Here is a 21,482-nt window from a genome sequence, read left to right as displayed (position 1 = left end):
AATCAAGTTTTCTCAAATTTAAAAACATTTATTCATTGATTTGATTAAGAAAGTAGCAATTTTATAATGGCCTAGAATTACTTTTCACAGCAGAGAACTACCTTCCCCAGAAATTTCTTGGAGATTCTTCCCTTCTCCTAAGGGAAGTCAACAGCCAATGGTTAACTGACACTGGGTACCAAAAAAAAAAAAAAAAAAAAAAAAAAAAAAGACCAGCCCTCTTGGTATAAGGGATGACTGGGTAGTGCTATTCATACTCCTTAGCTCCCCAAGAGATCAGGCTGAGGCTAAACTCACACCTGGGATAGCATCCTTGTTCAGCTTCTCCCCCTGCTCTGTTCTGCTTCCCTCATTTCCTTATAGGTTTCACTTCCTCTGCTCCTAGAAAACCCACCTAAATCAATGTCACATTTCTATAATGTTCCTGTGTGACTTCCAGATAAAACGTGTTTGAGAAGGACCTCATTTCTTTCACTTCCTCTAGAGAAAGTGTGCTGCTGTATCTATAAATGTCACTCTTCTCTAAATATAGCACATTCCAGAAAGACAATACTATAGGGAAGAGGAAAAAACCAAAGGAGCTGTAGAAGAAACCATTATGGAATCTACTGTGGCATCCGGGTATCTGAAGATGTTGAATTAATGGGGAGAAACTGGACCAAAGGTCTCCTAACTCCTGGACCAGCCCTTTTTCCTCAGCTTACTCATTGCCTCTCTGTACATTATTAGTAGGATTTAGTGTGATTCTCTGCATGGCTCTGAGTAAAATTGTTTACATGGAATCAAAAAAGAAAGTGTATTACTGACCTGCCACCAGGCTAATGGAACCGGGTTATAGGAAACAGTAAAATCTGCTCAGGAAGCACTGGTCCAAATCAGAGATTGAAATTTTTTACAATCAATACTATGCTTCAGAAACATGGCTTTTTCTTCAAGGAGGTACATTGGCCAGACTAAAAGGGAAAAAATGCAGTCTCTCTTGAAAGAATGGATAAATGAATAAGTGAGTGACCAGCTGGCTAGATGAACGAATGAATGAGTGACAGAATGAATGATTGAATGGACTTGCCACAGGGTCCTTGAGAAGTAAGTTCTTTGTTCTTGTCTGTTTTTCAGTTATAAAAAGGCATTAATAAAAATCTACCTAACAACATAGAGGAGAAAGCCAAAGTAATATTTCTTTCTCTTTACTCTTTTTTTTTCCTCACCCTTTTCATGATAATAGCAGAATGTATTAGTTATTTTGGGGTATTCATTAAAGAAAATATTATGCTGGGACTCTGTCTCTTCCCAAGATGCTTACTAACTTCTGATGAAGTGATTCATAGCAGTTTCTTCAAAGGCAAGATTTCTATTCCTTGAGAAACACGGTATCATGAAAATTTAGGGAGTATGAGAAGGAAACTTTTTCAGTGTCTAAGATACATGTTTGAGATATACATTTTATTTAAAAAATGGTATGACTTGAAAGTGTTTGCTTCTTTAAGCTTATAGCTAGAACAATTAAAAATGCACCTGTATATGAGGTTTTAACACTATATTTGAAATAGTTGACTAGCATACCTAAGAAATCAGGGGTTAAAACAATTTATTACTTTTGGATGAGGTATTGCAAAATTAATTGAAGGTTAATTAATTGACAGAATGCTTATCACCTTATCATTTGTCTAAACTTCATACCAATGAGGTTCATTACAGCTATCTGGAAAACCATAAGTGGTGGGAAATTCTGAACATGGACCCAGTTTTTGAGTCCCCACATATATCTATTGTTATATGTATTTTTTTAATTTTTTTTCAACGTTTATTTATTTTTTGGGACAGAGAGAGACAGAGCATGAATGGGGGAGGGGCAGAGAGAGAGGGAGACACAGAATCGGAAACAGGCTCCAGGCTGTGAGCCATCAGCCCAGAGCCTGACGCGGGGCTGGAACTCACGGACCGCGAGATCGTGACCTGGCTGAAGTCGGACGCTTAACCGACTGTGCCACCCAGGCGCCCCTATTGTTATATTTAGAAGAGACAGGTCTACTCCACTGTTGTTTGATTCTTAAAATTTCCCAGTCATATTGGGAAAATATTTGGCATATTTATCATATTGCCTCTGGTATGTCACAGGCTTTTTTTTTTAACCCTGTAATTTTTGAATTGATGCCTTCAAAAGATAGGCAGATAAATGGCAAGACCAACTGACTCTGAAATATCACTAAGGTAAAATGGCTTAAAAAGAAAGTAATGAAAGTATTTAGATAAAATTTTAGAACATAAAAGAAAATGACCTCAATTAAAAGATGCATTGTATTTTAGGGGTACCTGGGTAGCTCAGTTGGTTAAGCCTCTGACTCTTAATTTTGACTCCGGTCATGATCTTTCGGTTTGTGAATTTGAGCCCCTCATGAAGCTCCTTGCCAACAGTGCAGAGCCTGCTTGGGATTCTCTGTCTCTCTCTCTCTCTTGCTCGCTCGCTCTTGCTCTCTGTCTCAAAAATAAGCAAGCAAACAAACATTTAAGATGCAGTATATTATGGTGCTTCTTTATATACCCCTCAGCTTAAATTTTTTAATGTTTATTTATATTTGAGAGAGAGCAACAGAGCATGAGCGGGGGAGGAGCAGAGAGACAGAGACAGAATCTAAGCAGGCTCCAGGCTCTGAGCCGTCAGCACAGAGCCCGATGCAGGGCTCAAACTCATGAGCAGTGAGATCATGACCTGAGCCCAAGTTGGACACTCGCTCAACCGACCAAGCTACCCAGGCACCACCTTCTAAGTTTAAATTAATGTGGAATGTCTTATAGAAAAATCATACACACATGGAATTATGTTGAAGTGGTAATGACAGGATAAGTCAGAACAGAATTGACAAGGATGCATGTACATTGTTAGACACAACAGCATAGTTTGCATGAGTTTTAATGGCAAGCAAGGTCTGAGGAAACACAGCCAGACCTTCTAATGTGAACCCTCAAGGAGGCTTTCAATTCATTTAGGCTGTTATTTTGTTCCTTGTCACTATGATGAAACACCCAGATTTCAATGGCCTACTCCCTTGGCAAATAATAATATAAATTTAAAAAAATATATCTTATTCTCATCTTTCCATTTATCTCTAAGTTGGTTCACTGCTTTAGGAGTTCTACCATTTACATCCCTGACAAACAATGAGAATGAGTCAAAATGGACAGCCATTCAAAAAAAGAATGCTTGGTGATATTGTACTGATTCTCAGAGTATATTCTAAGAATAGCAGGTGCTGTGGAAATGTATTGATAGGAGAATGAACAGGGTGAGAAAATAGAAAATAATGCAAGTGTGTTAGGTGCACTAGCCTAATTGAATTTCAGAAAAGCCCAGATGATAACAAAAAACATTCTGTGTGAAATTAATCACACATTCTTTGATGTGAATTTTTGTTTCCTTGGTTCATCACCAATCTGTAGATATCTCTTTAAAAACGAACACAGCATTCTTTTCTTTAAACTAGGATTCTTCTGTCCTGTTTGGTTTCTGAACTAGTTTTTTTTTGGAATTTGTTATGTATGCTTACAAAATTGCAAACTAATTTCCAAGTTTGCCCATATAAAGCTTTCCCCATCAGTAGTAGATATGCTGGTGTCAACTTTAACCAGGGATAGATTTTCCGATGCTGAAATTAGTGTGAAGTTATTCTAATAGAACAGGAAGGAGTTGGTATATTTCTCCTTGGAACACTTCCGTGGTTGTCCATTGTGTGGCTCACTTATACTTAACTTTGCTATTTATCTGAGGGTGCAATTACTTTAGTTCGCTGAGATTTGTTTCTCTCTATAGTGCAATAGGGCTACAAGGATTAGAAGCTGGTGGAAGAAAAGTGGTAAGTGATAAAGTGTCATAAAACATGTCGTTCTTCAGGCATACCAAACCAGGCTACTTATCTTTACCAAGTTGTTTGATTGTAACAAAACTGCAAAGAGAAGCAAGGGGAAAGTTGAGTGGTCTAAGAATCACAGAGTTTGGAATTAGAATAGACCTCCAGTATACCCAGCTGCATTCCAACAAGTAAAGAATTGTATTTATTCATGATAGGTTAAGTGCCTGACCTCAAATCATACTTTTGTGGTCAGTGAGGCCATGTGGTCATGAGAGCTAGAAATAGTTCCTCTTTCTTCAGTGATAGAGAACCTTCCATAATGTCACAGATATGGAGCTCTCCTGGACTTTCCATTGAAGATTCTTGTACATGCTATTTGAATTTGAACTGCCATTAGTCAAGGTCAGCAGAATAATTTGTAGTGAAAACAATAGAGCGAATGTAACCTGTGGATTCAGTGATTCTTTCAAGGTCATATGACTGTCAAGATAGTACTCTCAGTCTGTGGTCAGTGGCTTTCTTGTGATAATTATTGTCTTGCTTTCTCATGCAAATATATTACTGGAATAAATACCCCGGAATCATAGAAGTTTTGAATCTTCAGGGTTATTATGTTTTATCTCATCTTTCCCCTTTATTTCATAAATATGCATGCTGACACCCTGGAATGTGAAAAGGTTCTCCAGATCACATATCTCCTTTGTGACTGACTCAGGGCTGGGACTCTGAATTGGGACTTACATTCAGAGACTTTGTCTTAATGCCATACCGTGTTACCTCTTTTAGACCAACTGGGGTAAAATTGTAGAACCAGGGCCACAGGTGACATATTATTTGAACATCATACTAGAACTTGCACATAGTGGAAACAAAGAAACATAATGAATGGATCCAAACTCAGCCTATTCACCAGGTAACTACAAGTTAGTCAGCAAGTTCGCAGACTGGAAGAAGGAGACCAAGAAGAGGATAGGAAAAGGCATATGGAAATGGAATAACTAGGTTCTGTCTCTGTTAAATCTTTTGTGTCATCATAAATGCTTTGCCTGATGGTAACCTCACAGCATCCAGAAGCTGTGAGTCATTTCTTTCCTTTCCCCTTGCTTTTACCCTTGACTTTTTAGGAGTAGTTCAATTCTGAATACTTCTTAACAGTTCAGCTGCCAACCCAAATCTCTTGACCACATTCTTCCAGAAATCACTTTCCAGTCATATGAAATTTCACTGTCCTCATACCCCAAGGAGCTTTGACTTGCTGCTCTCCCATAGACCCTTCTTTCCTTCTGAAGGCTCTTTCCCTGTCCCCTTCCTAGTTATATTACCATTATTATTTATTTTGTTTTAATGTAATAACATCATTTGATTGTATTTTGTGAGACCTCATATATATATTGCTAGGTTGATATGCATGGTTAGTTACCCTTCTGAAAGGTGTTTAGCACTAAGTAGCTCCTAACAAAGGGAAAAAAACATATATTAACTGCATTGTCTTCTGTTACTCTTTTCCAAGCCCTAAATGTGCAAGAGGACAGAACGTACATCTTTCCTTCAAATAGATTACAGTATTGTCCCCAACATGACCTAGTTCCTTAAATAAGAAATGTATACTTAAAAATTATGTAACATTCAAAGAGTTAAACTTATGAATTTCACACTTCTCTAGACAAGCCTTAAAAAAGAACGATCTCTGGCAGATCACAGACCAGCAAAGGTAACAGATGTTGCACTGGAAACTGCACAGTCTAGAGGAGAAAAATTAATTTGTGAAAAAGTAACTTTTTTTTTCCCTGTGCATGTTTTTAATAGCCTTAGCAAAGCAGAATGGAAATATTTGCATTCTCTGCAATCAGTTTACATGCTCAAGCATTTGTTTTTCTTCCCATCCTAAACATAATTGTCTGTTCGGTAATAACTCACATAGTGGGAAGAAGGGTCAAGAAATGCTGTGTGTTTTTGGCATTAGCCTGCTGTTAGCAACCAAGTGCCGTAGTCCACGGTGCTCATTTGGAGTTTCGTTTCTCATTTCTTAATGCACAACTTGCTGAACATCCTGCTAAGATAAAACAGATAGGTTTCCCATCTCTCAGCTGGAATTTCCTCTCCCTGAGCCATCTGACTCAAATCCACCATCTCACTTCTCCAGAGCTGTGAACCCAACAGTCTCCTTTTTATCTTCACTATATTTTGGAACATTGTGAAGATCGCCAAAGCAGAGTGGGAGTAAAGACAGGAGGGGAAAAAAGGAGCCGTTTTAAGCAAGCATTGAGCGTGTTACGTTTTTTTTTTCGATATTTGTCATCTGCTTAGAGTTGATACTGATAAAAGCTTACACTTTGGTAAAGCGGCTGTGTTGAAAGCAATTTACAACAGATTAAAAAAATTTTTCCGTTGCGTCCCCTACTTCAGTATCAGACTTTAAGATGTCAGGGGTATTCTAATCGTGATATATCGGGACAGATGGCAGCTACACTTGTGATGAACGGGGCATAATGTATAAACTTGTCAAATCACTAAGTTGTACACCTGAAACTAATGTAACATTGTGTGTCAGCTATACTAAAAAAAAAAAAAAAAAAAAAAAAGGAAAGAAAGAAAGAAAGAAAAAGATGGAATGTGAGTGTGAGAATGATTTCCAAAAAACTCATAGCAGAGGACAAACTGGAAGGAAACACAAAGAAGAAACTGCCTCCACTAAATGAGATTTTCTGTTCACACTGCATTCCAGCCACATTTCTCATGCTCAGATCACTAGCATATCTGGTTAGAACTTGCAGAATAGCATGGAGCTTCCTGTCTCTTTGTCCCTCTTTACTACTTTAGTCAAGGGAATTAATAAAAAATAAAAAAAATGTCGCTTCATTTTTGAACTGCTTGTGAAAGCCTCCTTATTTCAGTTAAGTAGAAGTCTATTTTGTTACCAAGCCATACTCTTCCTTTGGGCTACCTTTATATATGCAGATCAACTCATTATATACTGTAGATATTTTTAGTGGGTGACAATCTTTTTTCTTTCCTTGTTTCTTCTCTCTTGAGGCATTTTTGGAAAAGTTTTGCTGGGGGCAACTTAAAAGGATTATTTTTCTGTATTAAAAACGTTAAGTTTTAACAGTTTGACTAAATGAAATGGTGCTCGTGAAGTGACAAAGGTTTAATTCAAGAATGGAGCATTTTGGTTTTTAGATAGATTTTTTTTTTCCTGGGGCAGATATCAAGCAGACAGCCCCTTTAATCCCATCTGCAGCTCTTCTTTGATCATATGCGATGCTTCTAACACTTATCCCACAAATAAACTCAACAAAGTACAAGTAATGGCAGTAAAGATACAGGGCAGGCTGTTACCAGCACTGAAAAACAAAAGAGAGATATTTCAAAACACAATTCCTTTTGATTGTGGTCAATGGACCACTTTGTTCATAAAGCTTTGACAAAATATAATACATAGAGTGGCTGTGTATATAATATACACACAGGTCCCGAAAGCCCCCTCGAGAATTTCTCTTGATGAGAATTTTAGTACTTAACTGAAAATTATGGCTTTTGGACTCTTTCATTTTTATTTCTGGTGAACACATCAAATACAAAAGCAACTTGTTTAGCTAACACATTGCATTTCAGTCTTTTTGCCACTTGTGTATTCATTTCCAACAATGTTTGCAATACCATTTGATCTTAAACACCCAACATGAAATAGAGGCACAGGGAGCTGGAATATTACCTCAATAAATGTAGACAAGCAAGAATTAAATTGACCTTCAACTTCAGATTTCTCTGTCCTTCCTTAGAGTAGGGATATACAGAGGTGCTAAGTTGATTTATGTTAACTTAAAGCTATTTCACTAAAGCAATGACCTTGTACCAATAAATGTTTAAGTATCTAGTTCTTCAGGGATTGGTGAAAAAAACACCGTTCTTAAAATAACACAGATCTTTTGTGAAAGCTTTTGACTGCCAGAGAATTTGCTCAGAGTGCATTTTAAACAACCTTCATATATAAGGAAACTAAAACATGGCTACCATAGGCTTTTTACTTTAATCTTTATTTACAGGTTGAATGGTGTCAAAGATGAATGAAAAAAAGGAAACACTAGAGAGCAAGACATGTCTCTTTGTTCATAATATGCTGATGAAATCCTCCATATGGGGACTGAGTAGAAGTTAAGGGTTTGGATTTCAGTACTTGCCTTTTTTTTTTAATGTGTATTTATTTCTGAGAGAGAGAGAGACAGAGTATGAATGGGGGAGGGGCAGAGAGAGGGGTGGGGGGGACACAGAATCCGAAGCAGGCCCCAGGCTCTGAGCTGTCAGCACAGAACCAGACGCGGGGCTCGAACTCACAGACCGCGAGCTCATGACCTGAGCCGAAGCTGGATGCTCAACCAACCGAGCCACCCAGGCGCCCCTCAGTCCTTGTCTTCTTCTTTTTTTTTTTTTAATTTTTTTTTTTCAACGTTTATTTTTTTATTTTTGGGACAGAGAGAGACAGAGCATGAACGGGGTAGGGGCAGAGAGAGAGGGAGACACAGAATCGGAAACAGGCTCCAGGCTCCCAGCCATCAGCCCAGAGCCTGACGCGGGGCTCGAACTCACAGACCGCGAGATCGTGACCTGGCTGAAGTCGGACGCTTAACCGACTGCGCCACCCAGGCGCCCCTCAGTCCTTGTCTTCTTAAAGTTAACTTTTTAAAGTTACCTTGGACACCATTCCTCTTGGTGGAATCTCTCTGCACCTCGGTTTTCGTAGATACACAACAAAGGTAGAGGAAAAAAATAATGTGCAAGTTCTTTTCAAGTTCTGAAAATTCTGTATTTACATCTCAAAATTATTTTTACATAATCCATAATTCAAGAAACACATACAATAAGATCTTTAATACAGGCCATTTTAAACCATAGAAAAGGAATATAAATATATGAGTAATCTTAGGTATTAGGTATAATTAATTATCATATTCTCTAAAAACTTGCTGACATGGAATGTAGAATAAATATTTGAAATCCTTCAAATATTTTTACTGAGAAACAACAAAAATGTTGAAAATCTGTTAGAGGAATTCTCTCCCTTCAAAATTTTATATAAGATCCTGATTTACCAAAGGATGCCTGAATATGCCTCTTGCTTTTCTAGAGGATATATTGATACAGAGTCTTTAAAGAGCAGTAACACTTTTTTGATTCACCTTGAGAGTACCCATTCACCTTAATTAACAAATTAATAAATTAAGGTGGGAGAATTGGTAATGGAGGATGTAGTATTTCATATATGATAAGCGTTATTCCAAATCAGCTCTGGTGGGATGGTGAACCACTAGCTCAGTAATTAAGATTCTGCTGTTCCAGATTTCCAGGGCTGAACTTACTGGTGCCATTTAAAACCTGGTAGGTCAGGGGCACCTGGGTGGCTCAGTCGGTTAAGCATCTGACTTCAGCTCAGGTCACCATCTCGAGGTCCGTGAGTTCGAGCCCCGCGTCAGGCTCTGGGCTGATGGCTCAGAGCCTGGAGCCTGCTTCCAATTCTGTGTCTCCGTCTCTCTCTGCCCCTCCCCCGTTCATGCTCTGTCTCTCTCTGTCCCAAAAATAAATAAATGTCAAAAAAAATTTTTTTTAAACCTGGTAGGTCAGGAATTCCATATTCTAGGCTAAGTGCTCCCTCTTTCCTAGAGGCCTTCCCTGAAGTCTTATTCTTGAAGTGGTCAATACCTGAAGTGAAATATTTATTCCCTGCCCCCCTTGCCATGTTGTCTACCCTCTTATTCCACCGGACTTTGTTCTGCATTTTCCTTGTATGCCTGTATCCACTGCTTCATAATCACCGAAGACTTTATATCCTTAGACTTCATACAGAGAATTTCTGCTACCACCTACCAGCATTAAATTTAGTCTCTCCCCCAAAGACACGACTTTATCTCCAACCTTGCTGTGCTCTATTTATTCTCGCTGGGATGGTGGCTTTCATGCTCATTTTTGGCTTGTAGATTATTGCTCCTTCTCCTATTTGTGAATACTATATTTTTTGTTTGCTTGTTTTTCTGAGGCTCTTGAAAGCTCTCAAGACAAGTGTCTCTACTTATCATCTACTGGCCTTCAAATAATTTGTTCTGTCACTGAAGATTTTTGGCATCTGGATAACTTTTCATTTCTAACCCAGTTCCTGCCATTACTTCAGATGTTTTCAACAACCATTATATTGAACTGTTCTGTATTGAATTGATGTGGTCACTGCTCAGCGCATGGCCTCTCAATTTCTTTACTTCATTATCTACAATAGTATCCTTTTCAATTTCTCTTCAGCCATTCACCCTCAGCATTAAACTCAAGACTATACAACCTCATGAAACTGCTCTTCTTCCAAAATCAAGAAATCTCATCCTACTGTCATCCTACTCTCACAACCTTCCACTTTCCATCATGGTTGTTCAATTAATGACCTTTCCACAGCCCCTTGGGCCTGTCCAGTCCATTGACCGTCCTCCCTTTTCTTTGTCCCACCCACTAGCTTTGGCTTGTCATCCTTTGTGGCCCTATGGTATCTGATTAAATCCTGACCTTGGATGGACTTAACTGCTTGCTTTCTTTGTGTCTCCACATAAACCATGGACAAAGGAAATCACGAGAGAAAAGTCGATTGCAACGCTATGATCAGCAACCTCAGCTGTGTCCCTGGATTTCCTCAAAAATCTTACTAGGTTCACTGGTTAACTCATTTTTGAATTCTCTATGGCTGTTGCAAATTACCTTCATCCTTCTGAAATTGCCACCACCATACCTCTCCAGACACTCAGCAGATCACATTCACTTTCACTTAATTTAGCAGGTGGCAGTCATTCAGTGGGAACTCCGTCAACCTGCCGCTATCAAACCTACAAATCTATCATCAGAACACAGCTTGTCTCCTTCCCTCCCATTAAAACTGAAGATGTGTCTCTCCTTTATGATTCTATTTTCCTGTGCCTTGGAATCCACCTTTCCCTATTCTTTATAAATTTCATTAATGAATATCCTTTTTACCACCTGTAGCTTTACTCTATTTTGGATCTTTCTCATCTCATCTCATCAGGTGATGTAGGATCAATTTTCTCAATTAAAAGCAAAGCAGGACAATACAAAAAAGAAACAAATACATCCCTAAGTCTCATTTTATTTTATCTACCACATCTCTTAATAGCATACTTCTTGAGAGTGGTGAAGAAACTCCTGTGCATGCATCAGCTATCTTGTCTGCCTTCCACCCCCACCAGTTCACTGTGACAGCTCCTGTCAATGTCACTAATGATCTCATGCCACTAAATTCATTGCTCATTTTCTGGTTTTCATTTTACTCACTGGCATCCAAACCCATTGTCCATTCCCTCCTTCATTCCTAAGTCTCTGTAACCACATTATTTTTTTCACCCTACAAATCATGGCACCCTTCAAGGTAGACCTTAAAACCATGTTTTTTCTTGTCATATACTCTGTCTCTAGGCAACTGAATCTACGATAAGGCTTGAATATCCATATAATACTCTCACATTTTTTGTCTTCACTTCAGCTTTGAGCTTCAAATGTGTATAGCTTATTGAATATCTCCTCTTAGATCAAATTAAAACAGAAATAACTATCCTCCTTCCTCCCCAACATGTCCTCTAGTTACCCTTAATTTATTTTCCACACTGGAACCAGACTAATCTGTTTTAAAAACAAATATCATTCTGATTCCTCAATACTTAGATACTTAAAAATCCTTAAAGGGTTTCTAAATATTTGGTTGTAACACCCAAATCCTTACCAGAGTCTAGAAGTGTCATCACTTCTCACTCATCACTTTCTACCTCATTTCCCATTCATTCAATCATGATGGCCATTTTCCTTCCCTTTTAATGTTCAATGTTTCCTTTTTCATCATAACTTTGTATGTGTTCATCCATTGGCCTAAAACCCTCTTCCCTTTTTCTTTATCCTCTTAACTTCTGCTCAGACTTCAGAGCTCAGCTCAAACTCCCATCCTCACGGAAGACTTTCTGAGGGTTCTCAGCCCACATGATTTCATTAGCATTGGAGAACGCTTTTTGACAAATATCACAAACTCAACAAAATGAAAACTGGTGTAATTAATTATTCTGTGTGTCTTACCTGTTAGAATGCAATCTCCACTAGGGCAGGGACCATGTCTGTCTTGATCACCTTTATATTCCTCATACCCAGAAGGATTTTTTTTAATTCCTAATGGATGATCATCAAATTTATTTTTAACAGAATGAGTAGTTTTGTATCTAAATATCTGTATTTATTAACAGTTATCTTCTTAATACCCTTTAGTTGCAGTGCAAAATATCTTGAATTAGGAAAAAAAATTCATTTTTAAGTTCAAACTTTGGTCTGTGATTATGAGCTGAGTATGACTTTAAATGGCTTATTTTATTGTATGGTTCACCTTTCCTTTTTTCTTTTTCTATAATATTCCCTTGTGTTTTTCTATCACTTTGTACACCAGAAATAATGGAGTGGAAATTAATACCATGGCCTGTTATAACTGTTATTAAGAAACATAGATTTATTGAGGGAGTTGTATGTCTCTCTATTCAGTACCATGTTAAATACGTAAAATTAAAATGTCATTTTTTTCTTGGACACTTACAGATGCACTATTTAATCTGCTTTATGGAGTATAGCAACCATTACTAGATTTGATATAAGCTTAACATCTTTAGTTCTGTGTTTACCAATAAGTTTAGGCAGGTTACTTAATAGCTCCCATCCTGTTTCCGTATCTGTAAAATGGGGCATACACTACTTAGAATAATTGATTGCCCCCAAATGTCTTCTACTTCCTCTGCTCACTCACTACATTTTTTTCTTTATTAATATTAATGATCTCGTGAGACCTCGCTTTAAAATAATTCAATGAATATATTCTTCAAAATGGTGAAGCAGGGGCTAATAGAAAAATAGAGAAATAATAATGATGGAATATGTATCTTTACTCATCTTCAGTTAGTGTTAAAACTGACTGGTGATTACAAGCAAAATGGTATTGTAGATATGAAGTCTATTGATGGACTTCACTGTAAAGAAAATTAGCAGATTGATGAAAAGTTCAAGCTCTGGAGGCAGACAGACGCTGTTTCTGCTAAGCACAAGAGCTTGTGTAACCAAAGTCTCTAAAAGTTTGAGTCTCAGCTGTACAATGGAGGTAATGCTAAGCTATTCCTCATAAGATGTTGGTAAAGACAAAATGAGATAATGTACATAATGCCTTTAACACCATACTTGGCATATGGAAGTGTTTAGTAAGTGCTGTCAGTAAGCTGTGAGAGATATAGGGGTGGGGGGTGCAGGCAAGACTTGTTGTATATTTTCGCCTAAATACAAATTATTTCTTTAACACCAAGCTGATCGCTAGGTGGTAAATCTATTAATTATATTAACTTATATATAAGAAGAAGAAATAACCTATTCTGTCTGACCTCAAAAAGTTGCCTGGTCTTTGTCCTTCCATTAATTTCAGATGATCTTGCCATGTAGTAAGGCAGAAGCAAGAGAAATCACTTTGTAAGTCTAGTCTCTGCTTTGATGCCTAACCCTTAAACGATGCTGTCCTCCAATGATGGTGTCCGTTACACTGAAAGATTGAGCCAATCATCATTAATGAAAAAAGCTTTAGTAATTTTTCGTCTTGACACTATAATGATAGTTCTAATACAAGTGATTCTTCTCCACAATCAGCAATTATGAGTCTGTTGAATGGAAGCTGTAGTCTAGTGAACATAGAGTAATATTTTTTGTTAACTTTTTCTATTGTTGTCTATTAATATTACTTAATCCATTATAGTTACTGTGGTTTTATTATGGATTATATGTATTATGTCATGGGTGTTTGAATTTAATTTCCTGCTTTCCTTCTACATACCTTAATTATAAATGGTATACATTTGGAACATTAAACCCTGATTATTATTTTATTCACCAAAACTCGTCAAACTTCCCAAGGTTTTTAGCCCTGCGTCCTTCTTACACACAGGTACAGATCAATATCTGAATCAAAGTTGGATGAAATGTACCCCTGGTTTGGAAGTCGCTGCTCATGCATTTAATTAATCCCACTAATGAGTGGTATCTTTGTTCCAAGAAAGAAAATAAAATTGCCATAATGGAGATCTCTGCTTCCACAGCTTATGAGGTCAAGATAGAGGTCAAAATAGAAATAGTTATTTAATTTCTTTGTTATCAGAATTGTCTCTGGATCTTTTGTCAACAAAGCAATGAACATTTGGTTTTAAGGAAATATGAAATCTAAAGCCATGATGATAATGACCTGAGCCACCAAAAAGCAAATTTGTAATTTTGTGACTGAGAAGTATGATGTGACTCATTGGTTTTGTGTCTCAATGGCCATATGTTTCTTCTGGGTATATCTGGTGAGCCATTTTCTTTTAAATGATGTTCTTTTGCATTCCTTCGTTTTGCAAGAGGTCTTTCAAGTTATAAACACAAGAAAATACTACAGAGCTTTGATGAAGGCATCACTCCCATGGGTTTTTCTGTAATGTGAGAGGTACCAAATTATCATTTTCTAAGCTTATGTAGGAGAGTAGGCTTTTGATAGCTCTCAGTCTAATCCTTCACTCTCAGTACTTAAATCTTAAAATGGCCACTCTGTAAAAAGAGTTCTAATACTCTCTACTACAAATTTATCCATTATCCATTAATAACATCTTGATTACGCTGAGCCCACTTGACTCTTAAGAAATTAATACATTCTTTAATATTTTATTGATTTTGGCCCCACCTGAATAGGACATTTCAAACGTACGTGCTAAAATGGAAAACTGTAAAATAGGCTAAAATGGAAAACTGTAAAATAGGTCTAATTGAAATTGATGAGAACATGAAACCTATTACATTGTAAACTTTTGCTTAACTTTTTTGAAGTATTTTGATTTGTTTTATGCCATAAGCCATATTTTTATCTAACTAAACCATTTTATCTGATTGCTTCATTCATTTATTTGTATTATTTCTTTATCTTTTGCATTATTTGAGGGGGTAGTTATGATTCATCTAAGGTCCAGAATTAGAACTGGTTGATACGATTCTTATGTCTCTTTTAATCTATAGGCTTCCCTTTCATCTTTTTTCTTCTTTTCCTTGCATTTATTTTAATTGAAAAGCTAGTTATTTGTCCTGTAGAGTTGCCCATAGTTTGGATTTTGCTGAGTAAATCCCTGTGGTAGTGTTGTGTTTGTTTGGTTATTTTTTTTTAATTTATTTAAATCCAAGTTAGTTAACATGTAATGTAATAATGGTTTCAGGAGTAGAATTTAGTGATTCATCACTTACATATAACACCCAGTGCTCATCCCAACAAGTGCCCTCCTTAATGCCCATCACCCATTTGGCCCATCCCGCCACCCACCTCCCCTCCAGTAACCCTCAGTTCTCTGTATTTAAGAGTCTCTTATGGTTTGCCTCCCTCTCTCTTTTTATCTTATTTTTCCTTCCCTTCCCCTATGTTCATCTGTTTTGTTTCTTATTTTTTTAATGTTTATTTGTGAGAGAGATAGAGACAGAGTCCAAGGCAGGGGGAGGGCAGAGAGAGAGGGAGACACGGATCCAAAGCAGGCTCCAGGCTCTGAGCTGTCAGCACAGAGCTGGAAGTGGAGCTCGAACCCACAAACTGTGAGATCATAACCTGAGCTGAAGTCAGACGCTTAACCGACTGAGCCACCCAGGTGTCCCATCTATTTTGTTGCTTAAATTCCACATATGAGTGAAATCATATGGTATTTATTTTTCTCTGATTGGTTTATTTCACTTAGCATAATACACTCTAGTTCCATCCACGTTGTTGCAAATGGCAGGATTTCATTCCTTTTCATTGCTGAGTAGTATTTCATTTTGTGTGTGTGTGTGTGTGTGTGTGTGTGTGTGTGTGTGTGTGTACACATACACACACACACACACACACACACCACATCTTCTTTATCCATTCGTCAGTCAATGGACATTTGGGCTGTTTCCATAATTTGCCCATTGTTGATAGTGCTGCTATAAACATTGGGGTGCATGTGCCCCTTTGAATCAGCATTTTTGTCTTCTCTAGACAAACACCTAGCAGTGCAATTGCTGGGTCATAAGGTAACACTATTCTTAATTTTTTAAGGAAATTCCATACCCTTTTCCAGAGTGGCTGTATCAGTTTGAATTCCCACCAGCAGTGCAAAAGGGTTCCCCATTCTCCACATTCTCACCAACATCTGTTGTTGCCTGAGTTGTTACTTTTAGCCATTCTGACAGGTGTGAGGTGGTGTCTCATCAAGGTTTTTTTATTTGTATTTTCCTGATGATGAGTGATGTTGAGCATCTTTGACTCTTAAGTAATAATGCATTCTTTAATATTTTGTTGATTTTGGCCCCACCTGAATGTATCTGTCTGTTAGCCATCTGGATGTCTTCTTTGGGAAAATGTTTATTCATGTCTTCTGACCATGTTTTCACTGGATTATTTGTTTTTTTGGGTGTTGAGTGTGAGAAGTTATTTAGAGATTTTGGATGCTGACCATTTATCCAGTATGTCATTTGCAAATATCTTCTCCCATTCCACTGGTTGCCTTTCAGTTTTGTTGATTGTTTCCTTTGCTGTGCAGAAAGAAGCTTTTTATCTTGATGAGATCCCAATATTTCATTTTTGCTTTTGTTTCCCTTGCCTCTAGAGACATTCATAGTAAGATGCTGCATCCGAAGTCAAAGAGGTTTTTGCCTGTATTCTCCTGTAGGATTTTGATGGTTTTCTGTCTCACATTTAGTTCTTTCATACATTTTGAGTTTCTTTGTGTATACGGTGTTAGAAAGTGGTCCAGGTTCATTCTTCTGCATGTTGCTTTGCACTTTTCCCAGCACCACTTGCTGAAGAATCTGTCTTTTTTTCTTTTCTTTTTTTTTAAGGTTATTTATTTATTTTGAGAAAGTGAGAGAGTGAAAGCAGGGGAAGGAGAGGCAGGGAGGGAGGGGCAGAGAGAAAGAGAGAGAGAGAGAGAGAGAGAGAGAGAGAGAATGAGTGAATCTCAAGCAGGCTCCACACTCAGCACAGAGTCCAAAGTGAGGCTCGATTCCATGAACTATGAGATCATGACCTGAGCTGAAATCAAGAGTCCAGACACTTAACCAACTGAGTCACCCAGGCACCCTGAGTCTGTCTTTTTTCCCATGGATATTCTTTCCTACTCTGTCGATGATTAGTTGGCCATACATTTGCGGGTACATTTCTGGGTTCTCTATTCTGTTCCATTGATCTATGTGTCTCTTTTTTTTTCCAGTACCATACTGTTTTGATGATTATAGCTTTGTAGTATAGCTTGAAGTCTGGAATTGTGATGCCTCCAGCTTTGGTTTTCTTTTCTAACATTACTTTGGTTATTCAGGGTCTTTTCTGGCTCCATACAAATTTTAGAATGGCTTGTTCTAGCTGTGTGAAGAATGCTGATGTTATTTTGATAGGGATTGCATTGAATATGTAGATTGCTTTGGGTAGTATTGACATTTTAACCATATTTGTTCTTCCAATCCATGAGCATGGAATTCTTTTTATATTTCTTTTTTTCTTCATTTTCTTTCATAAGCTTTGTATAGTTTTCAGAGTACAGATCTTTAATCTCTTTGGTTAGGTTTATTCCTACGTATTTTATGGTTTTTGGTGCAGTTGTAAATGGGATGGATTCCTTGATTTCTTTCTGCTGCTTCATTATTGGTGTATAAAAATACAACCTTGATATTATATCCTGTGACTTTGCTGAATTCATGGATCCGTTCTAGCAATTTTTGGGTGGAGTCTTTTGGGTTTTCCATGTAGAGTATCATGTAACTAAGCCATTTTGATGCACCTTAACATTGGAGGATTGTAAATGCTGAATATCTCCTGACTCTGATAAAGCCAATTATTTAGTTCAAATTGACAATTTATTAGTCTTGGTCTTATGCAGTAATAAAATCAATTGACCAGAAGGACTGAATACATATATAATTATCTATTAGTCTCAAGTTTATATTTCTCTTGTCAACTAGAATGTTTTTGTTTGGTATAACAATCTAACAAAACCAGGGCCATAAATTCTGTGAGATTGGGTTCCCACTAGGTAGCTTTCAGAATACAGGTATAACCAAAGATGAGAAGAGTGTTGGAAATTCACTAGTTTAGGTTAATTACCATTCTTATAATGGCTGCCAGGGGTACAGCTTTTATTGGAATTATCTTTTGTAAGCCCTCTTCATTAAAGGGTAAGGTCTTACTAAAGTGAATAATTATCCTTCATTCCAGGACTACAGTGTCAACTGTAATGAGTAGATTTGTTAATACTTCCTTCCAGGTAGCCCAAGTTCTTCATCTGTAGCCATTAATTTGGTGACAGCCAATAATTATTTTAACTGGCCCCTGATGCTGAAATGCACAGATGGCTTTCTTCCTGTGTGGTGCAGGGAACATTTTTAAATTTCTGAGAGGTTTCTGTCATTCCCCAAAGAATTTCCTGACAGCAGTGACATTTGGGCTAATCATTTATTCTCTGTTACAAGGCCTCCCTGCCATGACTCTCAGAGTCAGGAAAGCTTCTGTGGTCTTAGAGCCACCAACATCTGCTGCCAATATTCTCCTTGATGTGCCCCAGCTTCTCTTTCAAAAAAATAGAACTCCCTTCATTCATAGAACCCCTTTTAGGTTATTATCCTAGAAATAATATCAAACTCTTATAAAATGTCATAGGAGTATATTTCTACAAATTATTAATGAGGAAACATTTTGAGATATAATTGGAATAACATTGAAAATTTTAATAAAATGTAACCTAAAAAGTAATAAAAATAAACTCATTTTTATTTCATAAATAATTCAATTATCATTGGGTAATTCTCAGAAGGCATACAACAAAATGATAACCGTCATTGGTCTCAACAGTAGTTACAGCATTCTTGGTGTCCTGTATTTTGCAACCACTATAAAAAAATTGATAATTACAAAAAATTATTTAAAAGGTAAAGTGAATGTTGTATAGATAAACAATAAACACAAAGAAAAATAATAAAAAAAGAATATTTTCAAAGATTTTACTATATAATATTACTGTAATAATTTCATCTATGACAGTCATACCAGTTACTATTACTATTCCATATACTTCCAAAATTATGTAGGAATACTTTCACTTCTATGTCACTTCCATTCTTGTGTGCGCACGTGTTCTTCTTATTTATATCCTCTCCTTTTTTCTTCCTCCTATATAACTGTACTTCTATATATGAAGCCGTTAGAGAAAGAGTAGATTTGAGATCTCTGTTGAGAAACAGTGAATTGGCCTAGGTTAGTGGTTCAAACAACCACAACAAAAAATCAGTAAGGATAGAATTGTTGTACATCTTTGAAAATCTCATTGATATTTGGTCTAATAAAGCACAGCTGAATTTTTATATCTTCTGCATTTGCCATATCACACAATATGTAGCTCCTAAAACATCTACACTGTGCTGTTGAGAATGAAAATTAAGAAGAAGAGTGAGAAAATACCAATATCCTAGTTTTATTATGAAATAGTTTTGACCTTGTGAATGCCTCAAAAGATCTCTGAAACACAGGCGGCACTTTGAGAACTGCTAACCTAGGATAGCTGTATTTTATTTTTGTAGCTGTATAGTATTCTGTTTTACTGAATGTGCTTTATTGATATAAACTGCTCTGCAAATGAATATTTGTATTGCTCTGGGGTTTCCTTTTCTTATAAGAAAGCTCTGCATGCTAACCAGATTCAGCCTTGGTTTGTTGTATGCCTCCTATTTTTCCCGATCAATGCATTCACAATTTTTATCAGACCTTTCTCAGTCTGATGATCTGAAATTCCAGTACTGTCCAAATTTTATAGACTATACCCCTCACCCATGGCTTTTAATATTTTGGGAGCTTCTAGTAGTAACATTAATTAAGCACTCCTTTTTCTCTGTCTCCAGTTATTAGAAATCCTCAATACAATGCATTTCAATGTAGAAATCTTTAAAGACTACTCTGTGGTTTTGCAAAGATCATCAAGAAATTATGTTTTGTGCGATTAGCATAATGTATCAAAATAGATGAATTCCCAAATTATAATAATTCCTGAAATTGTCCTGAGGCAAAATTTGTTCTACTGTCTTAAGTGTGTCCATTTTCTTGTTAGGAAAAAGAGACACAATCTGAAATCCAGCCCTAATTTTCCCTGAGGGATAGAAGAGAAGACCTTAGTAATTACTTGTCTTTTTCATCCAACCACTTAGTGTCTTCTTTTCTTATTTTTGCCAATGAATGCAAAAGTGAAGATCTTCATAAGGAGAAAATGTTCTCTTAAAATGGCGGTTCTTAGACCTTCGGTCATACTTTTACCTTTGACCCATTCTTTGCAGTATTTTGCATCTATTCTCAGTAACAAAATGTTTTAAAACTTTTTGAACTTATTGTTTTGAATTGGCCTATTTCTGTGCACTGTCCGTATTATGTCATTATCAAGTACATCCTGGGACTAAATTTAATATAAAATATATATATATACTTTTTTTGAATTTTGAGGGAACCTAATGGACAAAACCTTTTTGAAGACTTGTCAAAAAATAAATATAAAATAAAAGACTTGTCATTGAAGCTTTGTTAAGTATATGACTTATTTCTTAATATTAACTCTGAACAGCCAAATATAGACAGGCCATAAGCATTTGGATAGATGACCAGTGTAGCTAATTTAGGTTCACTATTTTAGAGTTTGTCTACCATGTACCAGACCTTATTGGATATGATTTAATGGCTCAGGTAGATGTTTGGTGAATGAATCAATAATAATAATTGCTATTATTATCATTATTATTGCTAATCACTATTATGTCAATATTTGCAAGTCCTTTATCTTTTTTGCCTTGTCTTTCATTTCTTTCCCTCTGTGACAGGCTGAATAACAACACCCCAGAGATATCTATCCCAATCCCAGAACCTATAAATGTATTAGCTTCCATGGTAAAGAGACTTTGCAGATGTGACTAAGTTAAATCTCTTGAAATGGGAAGCTTATCCTGGATTTTTCTGATGGGCTCAATGTAATCATAAGGGTTCTTACAAGAGGGAGGAGAGGAGCGCCTGGGTGGCTCAGTCGGACTTAAATGTTCAACTTCCACTCAGGTCATGATCTCACGGTTTGTGGGTTCCAGCCCCTCTTTGGGCTCTATGCGGACAGCTCAAAGCCTGGAGCCTGCTTCGGATTCTGTCTGTCTCTCTCTCTCTCTCCCCCTCCCCCTCCCCCACTGACACTCTGTCTCTCTTTCTCTCTCAAAAATAAAAGTAAACATTAAAGAGGGAGACAGAGGATCAGAGTGTCAGGAAATGAGACAACAGAAGCAAGAGACTGGCATAGGGGCTGCAGCCAAGGAATACAGAGCTTCTAGAAGCTGAGAAGTCAAGGAAACATGCTTCCATGAAGCCTCCAGAGGGAACAGAGTTCTGCCGACACCTTGATTTTAGAGGTCTGACCTCCCAAATGTAAGAGAATAAACTTGTATTGTTTGCCACTGAGTTTGTGCAAATTTGTTACAGCAGCAATAGGAATCTAAGACATTCTTTTTACTTCCATTTCTGTATGCTGTGACACTAGATGTTGC

General features: G+C 37.0%; 1 protein-coding gene across 6 annotated transcripts in view; it reads left to right on the top strand.

Annotated features, from left to right (window-relative positions):
- RBMS3 (RNA binding motif single stranded interacting protein 3) overlaps positions 1-21,482 on the top strand; it is a 727,926-nt gene that overhangs the window by 527,728 nt on the left and 178,716 nt on the right. The window lies entirely within an intron of this gene.

Source organism: Prionailurus viverrinus, chromosome C2 (genome assembly GCF_022837055.1).
Source record: "Prionailurus viverrinus isolate Anna chromosome C2, UM_Priviv_1.0, whole genome shotgun sequence".
In the NCBI taxonomy this organism is placed as follows: Eukaryota; Metazoa; Chordata; class Mammalia; order Carnivora; family Felidae; genus Prionailurus; species Prionailurus viverrinus.
Note: the sequence above shows the minus strand (reverse complement) of the source record. Positions and strands in the feature narration are given on the sequence as shown.